We start from the raw sequence: 12,642 nt of genomic DNA, 5'->3' as shown, positions 1-12,642 counted from the left end.
ATAGACCAGTTGGTCTGAATAGCCTGTGTCTGTGCTGTAGACTCAATGAAACTCAATGCAACAGAGAGACCTGGGGGTGCACATAAACAAGTCTTTGAAGTTGGCGGGACAAATTGAGAAGGGGGCGAGTTGGCTAAGGTAGATTCGGAAATTAGATTAAAAGACAGGAATGTTGATGAGCAATGGTGAATATTCGAAGAAATGATTCATAATTCTCAACGAATATATATTCCCTTGAGGAATAAAAACTCCACGGGTAAAGTGATCCAACCGGGGCTAATTAGAGAAATTAAGGGTAGCTTTCGATTAAAAGAAAAGGCTGACAATGTTGCCAAAAAGATTAGTTAGCCAGAGGATTGGGAGGCTTTTGGAAATCAGCAAAGGATGACCAAGAAATTGATAAAGAGGAAGAAAATTGAATCAGTGAGTAAACTATCAAGATATATAAAAACAGATTGTAAGAGCTGTTACATTTAAAAAGGAAGAGATTGGCGAAAGTAAAGGTAGGTCCCTTAGAGGCAGAGACAGGAGAATGTATAATGGGGTAAATGGAAATGGCAGAGATGTTAAACAAATATTGGTATCTGTGTTCACAGTAGAAGAAACAAAAAGCATAACGGAAATAATTGGGAACGAAGAGTTTAATGAGGGTGAAGAACTTAGATTAATTAAGATTAGTAAAGAAAATGTACTGGAGAAATTAATGGGCCTATAAACTAACTGATCCCTGGACCGGATGGCCCATATCTGGGGATATGCCAGAATGGATTCGGAAAATGGGAGAGCTTTTGGCAGATACAAAAGGCTAAAGACGGAGGAAGCCCTAGAGGAGTACAAAAAGTGCAGGGGGATACTTAAAAAAGAAATTAGGAGATCAAGGAGGGGCCATGAAATAACACTGGCAAGCAAAATAAAGGAAAATCCTAAGATGTTTTATAAGTATATTAAGGGTAAGAGGATAACTAGGGAACAAATAGTGCCCATTAGGGAAAAATGGCAATCTGTCTGTGGAGCCGGCAGATGTAGGAGGGGTTCTAAATGAATTTTTTGCATCTGTTTTCACTATGGAGAAGGACGATGTAGACATAGAAATACGGCAGGGGGACTGTGATATACTCGATTAACATCGAGCGGGAGGAGGTATTGGCGGTTTTAGCAGGCCGAAAAATGGATAAATCCCCAGGCCCGAACGAAATGTATCCCAGGCTACTGTGTGAGGCAAAGGAGGAGATTGCGGGGGCTCAAACACATATATTCAGAACCTATCTGGCCACAGGGGATGTGCCAGAGGACTGGCGAACCGCTAATGTAGTACCATTATTCAAGAAGGGGAGTAGGGAAAAACCGGGGAACTACAGGCCAGTGAGCCTAACATCAGTGGTAGGAAAATTATTGGAAAAAATTCTGAAGGACAAAATTAGTCTCCACTTGGAGAAGTAAGGATTAAGCAAGGATAGTCAACATGGCTTTGTCAAGGGAAGATCATGTCTGACTAACTTGATTGAATTTTTTGAGGGGGTGACTAGGCGTGTGGATGAGGGTAACGCAGTGGATCTGGTACACATGGATTTCAGTAAGGCCTTCGATAAAGTCCCGCACAGGAGACTGATCAAGAAGGTACGAGCCCATGGAATCCAGGGTGCCTTGGCACTTTGGATACAAAACTGGCTTAGTGGCAGAAGGCAGAGGGTGATGGTCGAAGGTTGTTTTTGTGACTGGAAGCCTGTGGCCAGTGGGGTACCACAGGGATCGGTGCTGGATCCCTTGCTGTTTGTGGTCGACATTAACGACTTGGATATGAATGTAAAAGGTATGATCAGTAAGTTCGCTGATGATACAAAAATTGTTAGGGTGGTAAATAGCGAGGAGGATAACCTCAGTCTGCAGGACGATATAGATGGGTTGGTCAGATGGGCGGAACAGTGGCAAATGGAATTTAACCCGGAAAAGTGCGAGGTGATGCACTTTGGAGGGACTAACAAGGCAAGGGAATACACAATGAATGGGAGGACCCTGGGCAAGACAAAGGGTCAGAGGGATCTTGGTGTGCAAGTTCACAGATCCCTGAAGGCGGCGGAACAGGTAGATAAGGTGGTAAAGAAGGCATATGGGATACTTGCCTTTATTAGCCGAGGCATAGAATATAAGAGCAAGGAGGTTATGATGGAGCTGTATAAAACACTGGTTAGGCCACAGCTGGAGTACTGTGTGCAGTTCTGGTCGCCACACTACAGGAAGGATGTGATCGCTTTGGAGAGAGTGCAGAGGAGATTCACCAGGATGTTACCAGGGCTGGAGCGCTTCAGCTATGAAGAGAGACTGGGAAGATTGGGTTTGTTTTCCTTGGAGCAGAGGAGGCTGAGGGGGGACATGATTGAGGTGTACAAAATTATGAGGGGCACAGATAGGATGGATACTAAGGAGCTTTTCCCCTTCGTTGAGGGTTCTATAACAAGGGGGCATAGATTCAAGGTAAAAGGCGGGAGGTTTAGAGGGGATTTGAGAAATAACTTTTTCACCCAGAGGGTGGTTGGAGTCTGGAACTCACTGCCTGAAAGGGTTGCGGAGGCAGGAACCCTCACAACATTCAAGAAGCATTTGGATGAGCACTTGAAATGCCATAGCATACAAGGCTACGGACCAAATGCTGGAATATGGGATTAGAGTAGACAGGGCTGATGGCCGGCGCGGACACGATGGGCCGAAGGGCCTCTATCCGTGCTGTATAACTCTATCCGAGGGTTTTAAAAGAGGTGGCTGCAGTGACAGTGGATGCTTTGGTTTTGATCTTCCAGAATTCCTTAGATTCTAGACCCATCCAGGTGGATTAGAAGGCAGCAAATGTAAACCCGTCGTACAAGAAAGGAGGGAAAGAGAACATAGAGAACTATAGGCCCGTTAGCCTGACATCGGTAGTAGGGAAATGCTAGATTCGATTGTAAGGATGTTGTGACGGGGCACTTAGAAATTCATAGTATGATTGGGCAGAGCCAACACGGTTTTGTGAAAGATGTTTGTCAAATCGATTGGAGTTTTGTGAGCGTGTAACAAGCAGGGTAGATAAGGTGGAATCATGGAATATATATTTGGATTTTCAAAAGGCATTCGATAAGGTGTCACACTAGATTAGGGGTCATGGAATTGGGGGTAATATATTAGCATGGATGGAGGATTCGTTAACGGACAGAAAACAGAGAGTAGGAAAACACGGGTCATTTTTGCAAGGTTCAGTGCTTCGGCTTCAGCTGTATGCAATATATATCGACGACTTAGATGAGGGGACCGAGTGTAATGGATGCAATTTTGCTGATTATACAAAGCTAGGTTTGAAAGTAAGGTGTGACGAGGACTCAAAAAGGCTGCAAAGTGAGTGGGCGAGAAGTTGGCGGTTTGAATATAATGAAAGGAACTGGGAAATTCTCCACTTTGGTAGGGAGAATAGAAAAACGGAATATTTATTATAAGGCGTGATACTAAGAAATGTTTGTATTGAGAAAGATTTAGGTGTCCTTGCACACGAATCACAAAATAATGCAGGCACAGCAAGCAATTTCGAAAGCAAATGGTATGTTCGTCTGTATTGCAAGGGGGTTGGAGTATGAGATTAAGGATGACGTGTTGCAATTATATAGGGCTCTGGTGAGGCCACACCTGGTGTACTTTGCACAGTTTTGGTCTCCTTATCTAAGGCAGGATATACATGCCTTAGAGTGGTGGAATGAAGGTTCACTGGATTGATTCCTGGGATGAGAAGCTTGTCCTATGAGGGGAGATTGAGTAGAATGGGCTTATATTCTATGGAGTTTAGAAGAATGAGAGGTGATCTCATTGAAACATGTAAGATTCTGAGGGGGCTTGACAGGGTAAGTGCTAAAAGGCTGTTTCTGCTGTCTGGAGAGTCTAGAACTAGGGACCATGGTCGCAAGTTAAGGGGTCGGCCATTTAGGACCAAGGTAAGGAAAGATTTCTTCACTCAGAGGGTAATGAATCTTTGGAATTCTCTGCCGCAGAGAGCTGTGGATTTTCCATTGTTGACTGAGATCAGTAGATTTTAGGGCACGAAGGGAATCAAGGGATATGGGGATCGGGCGGGAAAGTGGAGTTGAGTTAAAAGATCAGCCATGATCTTATTGAATGGTGGTGCAGGCTTGAAGGGCCGTATGGCCTACTCCTGCTCCTATTCTTATGTTCTTGTGGTTTGTATGGTCGAGAGAGAGCGAATGAAAGAAAAACAGAAATGGACTGGTACAAACTCAGGTCGGTCTGGCTTTCAGATTGGAGGATGGGGATGTAGTTTTGAGAAACCTTTCTTCAATATTTCAAAATAAAACACCAGTTTTTAGACATAACAAGATCTGCATCTGTGTTTTACTTCTTCATTTTCTGATCTGGCAGATGCAATTTAATGCAGATAAGTGTGAAGTGAAGCACTTTGTGAGGAATAACACAGAGAGGCAGTATAATCTAAATGGTAGTATTTTGAATGTGGTGGAAGAACAGAGGGACCTGTGGGGCATATTCACAAATCTTTGAAGGTGGCAGGGCAAGTTCATAAAGCGGCTAAGAAAGCGTGTGGGATATTGGCCTTGTAAATAGGGACATTGAATGAAAAAACATGGAAGTCATGCTAGATCTTTACAAAACACAGATTGGGCCTCAGCTGGGGTATTGTAGTCAATTCTGGGCACCACACTTCAGGAAGGATTCCAAGGTCTTGGAGAGGGTACAAATGAGATTTACCAAGATACCAGGAATGACTTATGAGGAGAGATTGGGAAAGCTGGGCTTGTTCTACTTACAGCAGAGAAGTTGAAGTGGAGACAAAATAGAGGTATTCAAAATAATAAGACGTTTTGATGGAGAAAATAGGGAGAAACTGTTTCCTCTGACAAATGGATCGGTAACCAAAGATCATAGATTTAAAATAATTGGCAAAAGAACAATAGTGGAAATGAGGAGAAATGTTTTAACACAGAGAGTTGTTAAGATCTGGAACGCACTACCTGACAGGGTGGTGGAATCAGATTTCAAGGAATTTTCAAAAGGCAATTGGACAATTAGACTTGAAGAGGACTAATTTACAGGTTTATTGGGGAAAAGCTGGGGCGTGGGACTAAATGGAACAGCTCTTTCAAAGACCGGGCACAGGCACGGTGGACTGAATGGCCTCCTTCTCTGCTGTATGTATCTATCATTCAATGATTTTGTGTATTTCGTGGTCCTCTGTACAATATGTGCCTTTCCAAGTGAGGAGTGGCATTGTGTAAATATGCCCCAGTGCTGTGTTAACCCAAATTGGTAGCCCTCAACAAACTCAAAATTGAGGGCTACACTGGAATCAAAATCGCTGCATTTACATTAAAATAAAATGTCTCTCTGTCAGACTGTATCTCATTTGCGGTACTCTACGGCCCATGTGTATGTCGATATCAGCTCCTGTACATTTACAGTAGGCAGTGGGTAAAAGGGAACGATTCATTCCTGCCTGGTACTGTAAATCTCATCAGCTCCGCTACTGGAGCTGGACATATCGGGTCAAAGGAAACGATTCATTCCCGCCTGTTAATGTACGCCCCGTTAGAAAGGCATGTCTGATAGTTTTAGTAGCAGATAGGCAGGACGGGTCGGAAGGGCATTATAACGAACACAAACGCAGGTGGTCTTTATGATGGAGAGGAGAGGGGTTTCAGAAGCACAGCACGGGGTTGAATCGTATGTCGATGTTACGAACAGTCAGGATTAGACTCAGACAAAAGCCTGCGATGGGGATGCAATCAGTGCAAGGATGTGGAGATTATGAGACCAAAGATCATGACTTTCCAATTGTAACTGGAGGAAATTATACCGATTGTGGCTCATCTAAAACAGGATATGGGTCTGAAAACACAACGACATTGGAAGGGTCAAAAGAGGCGGTGGTTTTGTCAGCGGACAATGTTACCAAAGGTCAGCATGTTGATGAGGGAGAGGAGACAGCCAAGGATTTAACATTTAGAGACATCAGAGATAAAGGTTATAGGGTCGGAAGAGAAGCTTCTCCTGGCTACGATCAGATCGGTTAATGGGACCAAACGAGTGTAGTCCCACCAAAATCTGCAAGTGTCAAATGAATGAGGAGGTCACGTGTGAGTTTCCTGCAGATATAGGGGGAAATTTGCAGGACTATGGGGCAAGAGCAGGGGAGTGCGACTAATTGGACAGCTCTTTCAAAGAGTCAGCTCAGGCACTATGGGTTCATTGGCCTCCTTCTGTGCTACATGATTCTATAATTTATGTGTGGGGAGTGCAGATGCGGCGGGGTGGGCCATGGAGAGATTTATACCCAAGAATGAGAATGTTAAATGTAAGACGATGGGAAACTGGAAGCCAGTGAGGGTCAGTGAGGCCGAGCAGGATCTGGTGCGGGTTGGAAGGTGGCGGATGGAAGGCCGTCCAAGAGTGACCTGGGGGAATGGAGTCTGGAGGAGACAGAGGCATTGATCAGGGTTTCAATGGCCATGGGCTGAAGAAGGAATGAAGGCGGGTGAGGGAAGCCTTTGTGATGGAGGTCAAATCGGGTCATGAGATCAGCTCAGTTACACGGGAGCAAATTTACTGGAGCCATGAACCAAATGTAGGACAAACAGGTAAATATCTCCAGTAAAACAACGGAGAGAGGAATGACAGTGAAGTTCGTTCAGTGTCCGTTCACTAATATCACACAGTCATTTCTCGGCTACAATCCTGAAACTGCCCCTCAACCGGCCTTCTGTTAAAGACTGAAAATTTACATTTAAACTGGGAATCTTCAGGTACAGAGAGAACCGGGCCTGTTTGTGTGCCTGAATTCAGAGTTGACTGTGGAGAAATGGGTATAAAATATAAATGAATCGGCAGAAGTGAACATGGTCAATACAATTCGATGAAAACGATAAATGAAGCCGCTCATTATTGTTGGATCAGTCCTGTATGAGCACAGTTTGTAACTTTATTCCTGAGAGAGGTCTGATTCAGTCATGACCTGGACACTGAGGTGTTTCCGTTTTATCCATATCAATATTACATCGGAGACAAAGCTGCTGATGTAATATGTTTGTTCAAATGACAATAACTAATAGCAATGATCAGGGGATTTACCGTATCAGTGAAGATTTATCCCCTGTATAAATCAGGAGTCGTTGGAATGAATCATCCCACAGTACCTGCCGGAGCTGTGGTTTACAGGCCAACAGAAGTCAGTGCTTCTCACAGAAATGGGATATCCAGTAATCTCCCTTCCCCAACGTCACCGCGCCTTCACTCGGCCCCTCCAGTGGATCCAGTGCTCTTTATTCAATTTCTGTACGATTTCCCAATTCATTATTGATCATTGTGTTTAAAAACATCCCTATGGCCGAAAGCGCTGCCCAGGTCAATGAATCAGTTTCCACCTTTTGATGCAGCAACAAAGCTGGAAATTTCACCCCAAAGTCTCTCAAACTGCTGCTTTGGCTCCAGGTCTGATCAGAAATTTCTCTGCTTCCTTTTCTCTCTTTTACAGTTAACTTGGTGGCGATTGTGATCCTGTCCCGAGGAAAGTGCGGACTCTCCAAATGTATCACTCGATACCTGGTGGGAATGGCATTGGCCGATCTCCTGGTCGTTATCTCTGACGTGATATTGAGGTGGATTAGTTAGTTTTATTTCCCATTGTCATTCCTGAACATTACTCCCGTGTGTAGTCTTGTTACCTTCCTGGTTTTTGCAACTACTGTGGTTTCCGTCTGGTTAACAGTCGCTTTTACCTTTGATCGATTTGTGGCCATTTGTTGTGAGAAGCTGAAAACAAAATATTGCACCGAGAAAACGGCGGCTGTGGTTCTGGGAACAGTGAGTGTGCTGAGCTGTTGAGCGAGTCTCCCCATGTACTTTAAATATGAACCTTACTATATAATTGATAATGTTCCTTGGTTTTGTGTGCTTAAACCGAGCTTCCATGCTTCCTCCGCATGGGCCGCATATGACATGTTTCACCTCATTTTAACCCCTTGTGTCCCGTTCTGTCTCATTTTGCTGCTCAATGTTCTCACGGTCAGACGTATTTTAGTGTCCAGTCGAGTCCGCAGGGGTCTCCGGAGCCGAAGCAATGGAGAGAATCAGAAGGATGCAGAGATGGAGAACCGGAAAAAGTCCATAATTTTACTCTTCAGTATATCGGGCAGTTTTATATTGTTATGGGTGACACAGGTTGTATTTTACATCTATCAGCGAATTGCAAACAGTTATTATTATTCTAACTCCCCCACTGATCCTCTTTATATCACAGAACACATAGCAGCAATGTTGCAGCTTCTCAGTTCCTGCACAAACACGTGTATTTATGTCCTGACCCAGAGTAAATTCAGAGAGGAGCTGAAGAACGCGGTGAAATACCCACTGATTCTAATTGTTAAATTACTTAAATTATAGAAAGAGCTGAAGGGTTTCAAGCACTAGAAATAAATCCCATATTCTAACCCCTCTACATCCCATTGGAAAGAAAGTGCATTTTATATTAGCCGCAAAGAGGGGCTAATATAAAATTATCTTAAATCTGAATCTTATATTACATTTTATTGATAATCTGACCTATGGAAACAGGGTTTGTTCTGCAAACGACACGTGAATTGTTGCTCAAAAAGGCGGCACAAAAGAGCTCAGCTGGACTTCAACTAAGTGGCCGCCATGTGGCAAAATAAGTGGCAAACCTGGCAATCACAGTCACTGCTGTGGGCTTGATCAGAATGGGTGCACTCTACAGAAATGGAGAGACAGAATGACGGAGATAGACTGACAGACGAAAGTTTTACGTCATGGGTCGAGGAGACCCAGAGACACACGGAGAACAGGGGGAGTTTGAGACAAACTGTGAGGAGCTGCCTGGCTTACATTATTGGACCAGGAGAGTCTGAGATGCACGAGACACAGGGGCAGGGGGAGATAGGCTGCGAGGGGGACCCCTGGATTGCGTTATAGGTCTAGGAGACACCGAGACACTTGGGTCACTGCATCAGTGGAAGACAGGCTGTAAGGATTACCCCGACTTACGTTTAGGGACCAGTGACAGAGACACACACAAACACAAACGCACACACACAGGCTGTACAGTGTGGAGACACGCGTCCCTTGTACACATATTGATGTAGAATTGAGCTGAGCTGTGCCAAAAATGAATATGGGATTAAATATCACATTGCAATCAGTCTCCTCCAGAGCTTCACATTTTTTCTTCAATATACCTTGTCAGAAGTGGATAGTTTGAGAGAGAATGAGAGAGAGTGATAGAGAGAGAGAGAGAGTATGAGAGAGAGAGGGAGATGGTGATGGGGAAGGAGAGGGAGAGTGAGAGAGGGTGATAGAGAGAAATAGAGAATGAGAGAGAATGAGCGAGGGTGATAGCGAGAGAATGAGAGAGAGTGAGAGAGGGTGATAGAGAGAGAGAGAATGAGAGAGAGTGAGAGAGGGTGATAGAGGGAGAGAAAAAAATGAGAGAATGAGAGAGGGTAATAGAGAATGAGAGAGACCAAGAGAGAATGAATGTAAGGAGAAACACAACACCCGGTTATAGTCCAACAGCTTTATTTGAAATCACAAGCTTTCGGAGCTTTGCTCCTTCGTCAGGTGAAGTGAAGAGATAGTAGACCGGCTTGGAAAGCATTGGAATACTGGAGTCTGGAGGTGAAAAAGGCATGGATGAGGGTTTCAGTCGCAGATGAGCTGAGGCAGGGGCGGAGACAGGCGAGGTTACGAAGGTAGAAATAGGCTGTCTTGGCGATGGAGCGAATATGTCTGTCTCGCTTTCTCTGTCTGTCTCTCTCTGTCTCTCAGAGCACAATACTGAGGGAATGCTGCATTTTCGGTCGTGACGTTCTTTAGATGTGTCATTAAACTGCGGCTCCCCCTGCCCTCTCAGTTGGGCATAAAAGATCCCATTGCTGCATTTCGAAGACGAGCAGTGCAGTTATCCTCGCTTTCCTGGCCGTATTTATCCGTCAACCAACATTTACTGATTATCCACAATATGGTCATTACCATATTGCTGTTTGTAGGTTTTTGCTGTGCGCAATTTGGATGCCGGCTTTCCTACATTTCAAAAGTACTTAATTGGCCGTAAGACGGATTGAGATGTCCTGAGGTCGTGAGAGGCGTTGTACAAATGCGAGTCTTTCTTTCTTTACACTCACCCAAAGTCAAAATCAGAACAGAAGTTAATTGCGGACAACGTGATCCAATCATTTTAGATTGGATGAAATGGATATTTAAATTTCCAGTTGTGAAGGTCACTTTATGAAGCTTGGGCCGAGGTTACTACCTCTCATTAGCTCCACGAGTTCATCTGAACGTCATATTCTCTGCACACATCAGCCACAAATAAATTTTTACACCTTGTGTTATTTTTGAAAAGTTGCACTTGCAAGGAACTAAGGGAAGAATTAGGCCCGAGAAGATGATGATTTTCTGGCTTTACTGAGCTGGGTAGAAATGAGCGATTTAGTCCACAGCATTCTTGCCCTCCCCCTTTAATTATATTTTCGTATTGCTCGAAACAGTATGTAAGGGGTTAACTCCTAACACCACACAAAGTTTGTTTCTAACAATACAGATACCATTTGGACTCGCAAATCGGAAGTACAATTTCAAAATGATGCGGATGACACCAAATTGGGAGGTGTGATTCATACTGGAGGGCTGCGACAAAATACAGGAAGACGTTAATAAACTTGCAGAATGGGCGTGTAAATGTCAAATGAATTTCAATATAGATAAGCTTGAGGCGGTACATATCGGGTGCAGGAATAAGGTGCCACATAATCCTTCGAAAATAAGAGTCTAAATGGGGAAGAGGAGCAATGGGATCTAGGGGTATAAATACACAAATCATTAAAAGTAGAAATGCGAGTTGACGAAGTCATTAGAAGAAACAAATAAAGCTCTGGGGTTCATTTCTAGGGGATTAGAATTCAAAAGCAGGGAAATTATGTTCTGCTTATATAGAAACTTGATTAGATCAAACTTAGACGAGTGTGAACTGTTCTAGTCACCATATTATAAAAAGGATACCGACGTTCTGGAGAACGTTCAAAAAGTATTTACAAGAATGATACCAGAACTGGAAGGTTGCACCTCTGAGATCCCAAACATTTTTTTTTTGCTGATTTAAAATCTTCCCACTCTCTTAAATCCTTGTAGGGAATATTACTGCAGTTTGAAATGGTTATGAAAGGTGATCCCACTTTCCCTGTATGTGAAAGGGAACGATTCACTCTCCTCTGGTGCTGTGTGTCCAATGTCAGGTCCTGTATATGTACAGCACACAGTGGATCAAAGGGATCCATTCGGTCAGAGACTGCAATGATCAGTATAACGGTTATTTAAGGCTTCATTCCTAAACCGATGTGTTTTGGCAGATACTTTTTACAGTAAAGTGTTGAGTTTTGTTTAGGGAGGTAGGTACAATCCGTGTCCGTGACATACTCGTCCTGTGAAAGACTGAATTTTGTTCATAATCAAATGAGTTTGGATTAATAGGAGACAAGGATTGTTTTATTTTTAAATCACTCATTGATTCTCTCTCTCTGTAAACTCCCTGAGGCAGTGAAACTGTTTTGACAAACTGATAAAAGAAATAAACACATCAGACATGGGGAATATAGAAAAACCTGGCTTGGAAATGAGCCCCCCTCCCCCACAGAGCATAAAGAAGGAGGAAACCTACACACATTCAAGATTTGGATCTGTAGTGTCTTTGCAACAGGTTCTGTTCAACTTTAGTTCTTGAAATATAGTCTCCGGGCAGTGTGGGATGTGTCAGGAGACCCTGCGACACAGTGGGCAACTGGTCCCATAACATAACTCATGTATATACAGTGATTTTAATCTGTGATTATTCCTGTCTCCCACTGAATGTCCCAATTGATACAGTTATAGATATAAATATATTCATGTATATATATTTAAATTAATCCCTGATTATTCCCTCTCTCACTGTACCAGTTCATATATTTATAGATTTAGATATATTCATATATACACATTGTTCCCTCTCTCTCTTACTATTCCACCTTACACATTTACTGATGAATTAATGGAGTTACATTTACATTAATCCATGATTATTGCCCCTCTTTCTCTTTCCCATTATATATATTTATTGATATTGATATATTCATGTACATACACTGAAATTCATCTCTGATTATCCCTTCTCTCACATTGTCCAAGTTTATATATTTATTGATTTACATATATTCATGGATATACATTTATATTAATCCTTGATTATTCCCCCTTCCTCTCTGTCCCAGTATATATGTATATATTTATATTCACATATTCATGTAGACCAATTTATATTAATCCCTGATTATCCCCTTCTCTTAATCACTGTCCCAGATTATATATTTATAGATATATTCATGTGTACCCAATTAAATCTATCCCTGATTATTCCGCTCTCTTTCACTCACTGTCCCAGTATATTTATTTATAAATATAGATATGGCCATGTATATGCATTTAGATTAATGCCTGATTATTCCCCCTCTCACTCACTGCCCCAGTTTATATATTGATTGATATATATTGAGGGAGATACATTGATTTTGATGTCTGATGGTTTATGTTGATTTTTATTGCCTGTTTCTC

General features: G+C 42.8%; 1 pseudogene; it reads left to right on the top strand.

The window, feature by feature from the left end:
• Nucleotides 1-7,524: 7,524 nt before the first annotated feature.
• On the top strand, nt 7,525-8,427 carry LOC137312660 (probable G-protein coupled receptor 139; annotated as a pseudogene).
• Nucleotides 8,428-12,642: the final 4,215 nt, after the last annotated feature.

The sequence above is a fragment of the Heptranchias perlo genome, unplaced genomic scaffold (assembly GCF_035084215.1).
Source record: "Heptranchias perlo isolate sHepPer1 unplaced genomic scaffold, sHepPer1.hap1 HAP1_SCAFFOLD_43, whole genome shotgun sequence".
Taxonomy (NCBI): domain Eukaryota; kingdom Metazoa; phylum Chordata; class Chondrichthyes; order Hexanchiformes; family Hexanchidae; genus Heptranchias; species Heptranchias perlo.
Note: the sequence above shows the minus strand (reverse complement) of the source record. Positions and strands in the feature narration are given on the sequence as shown.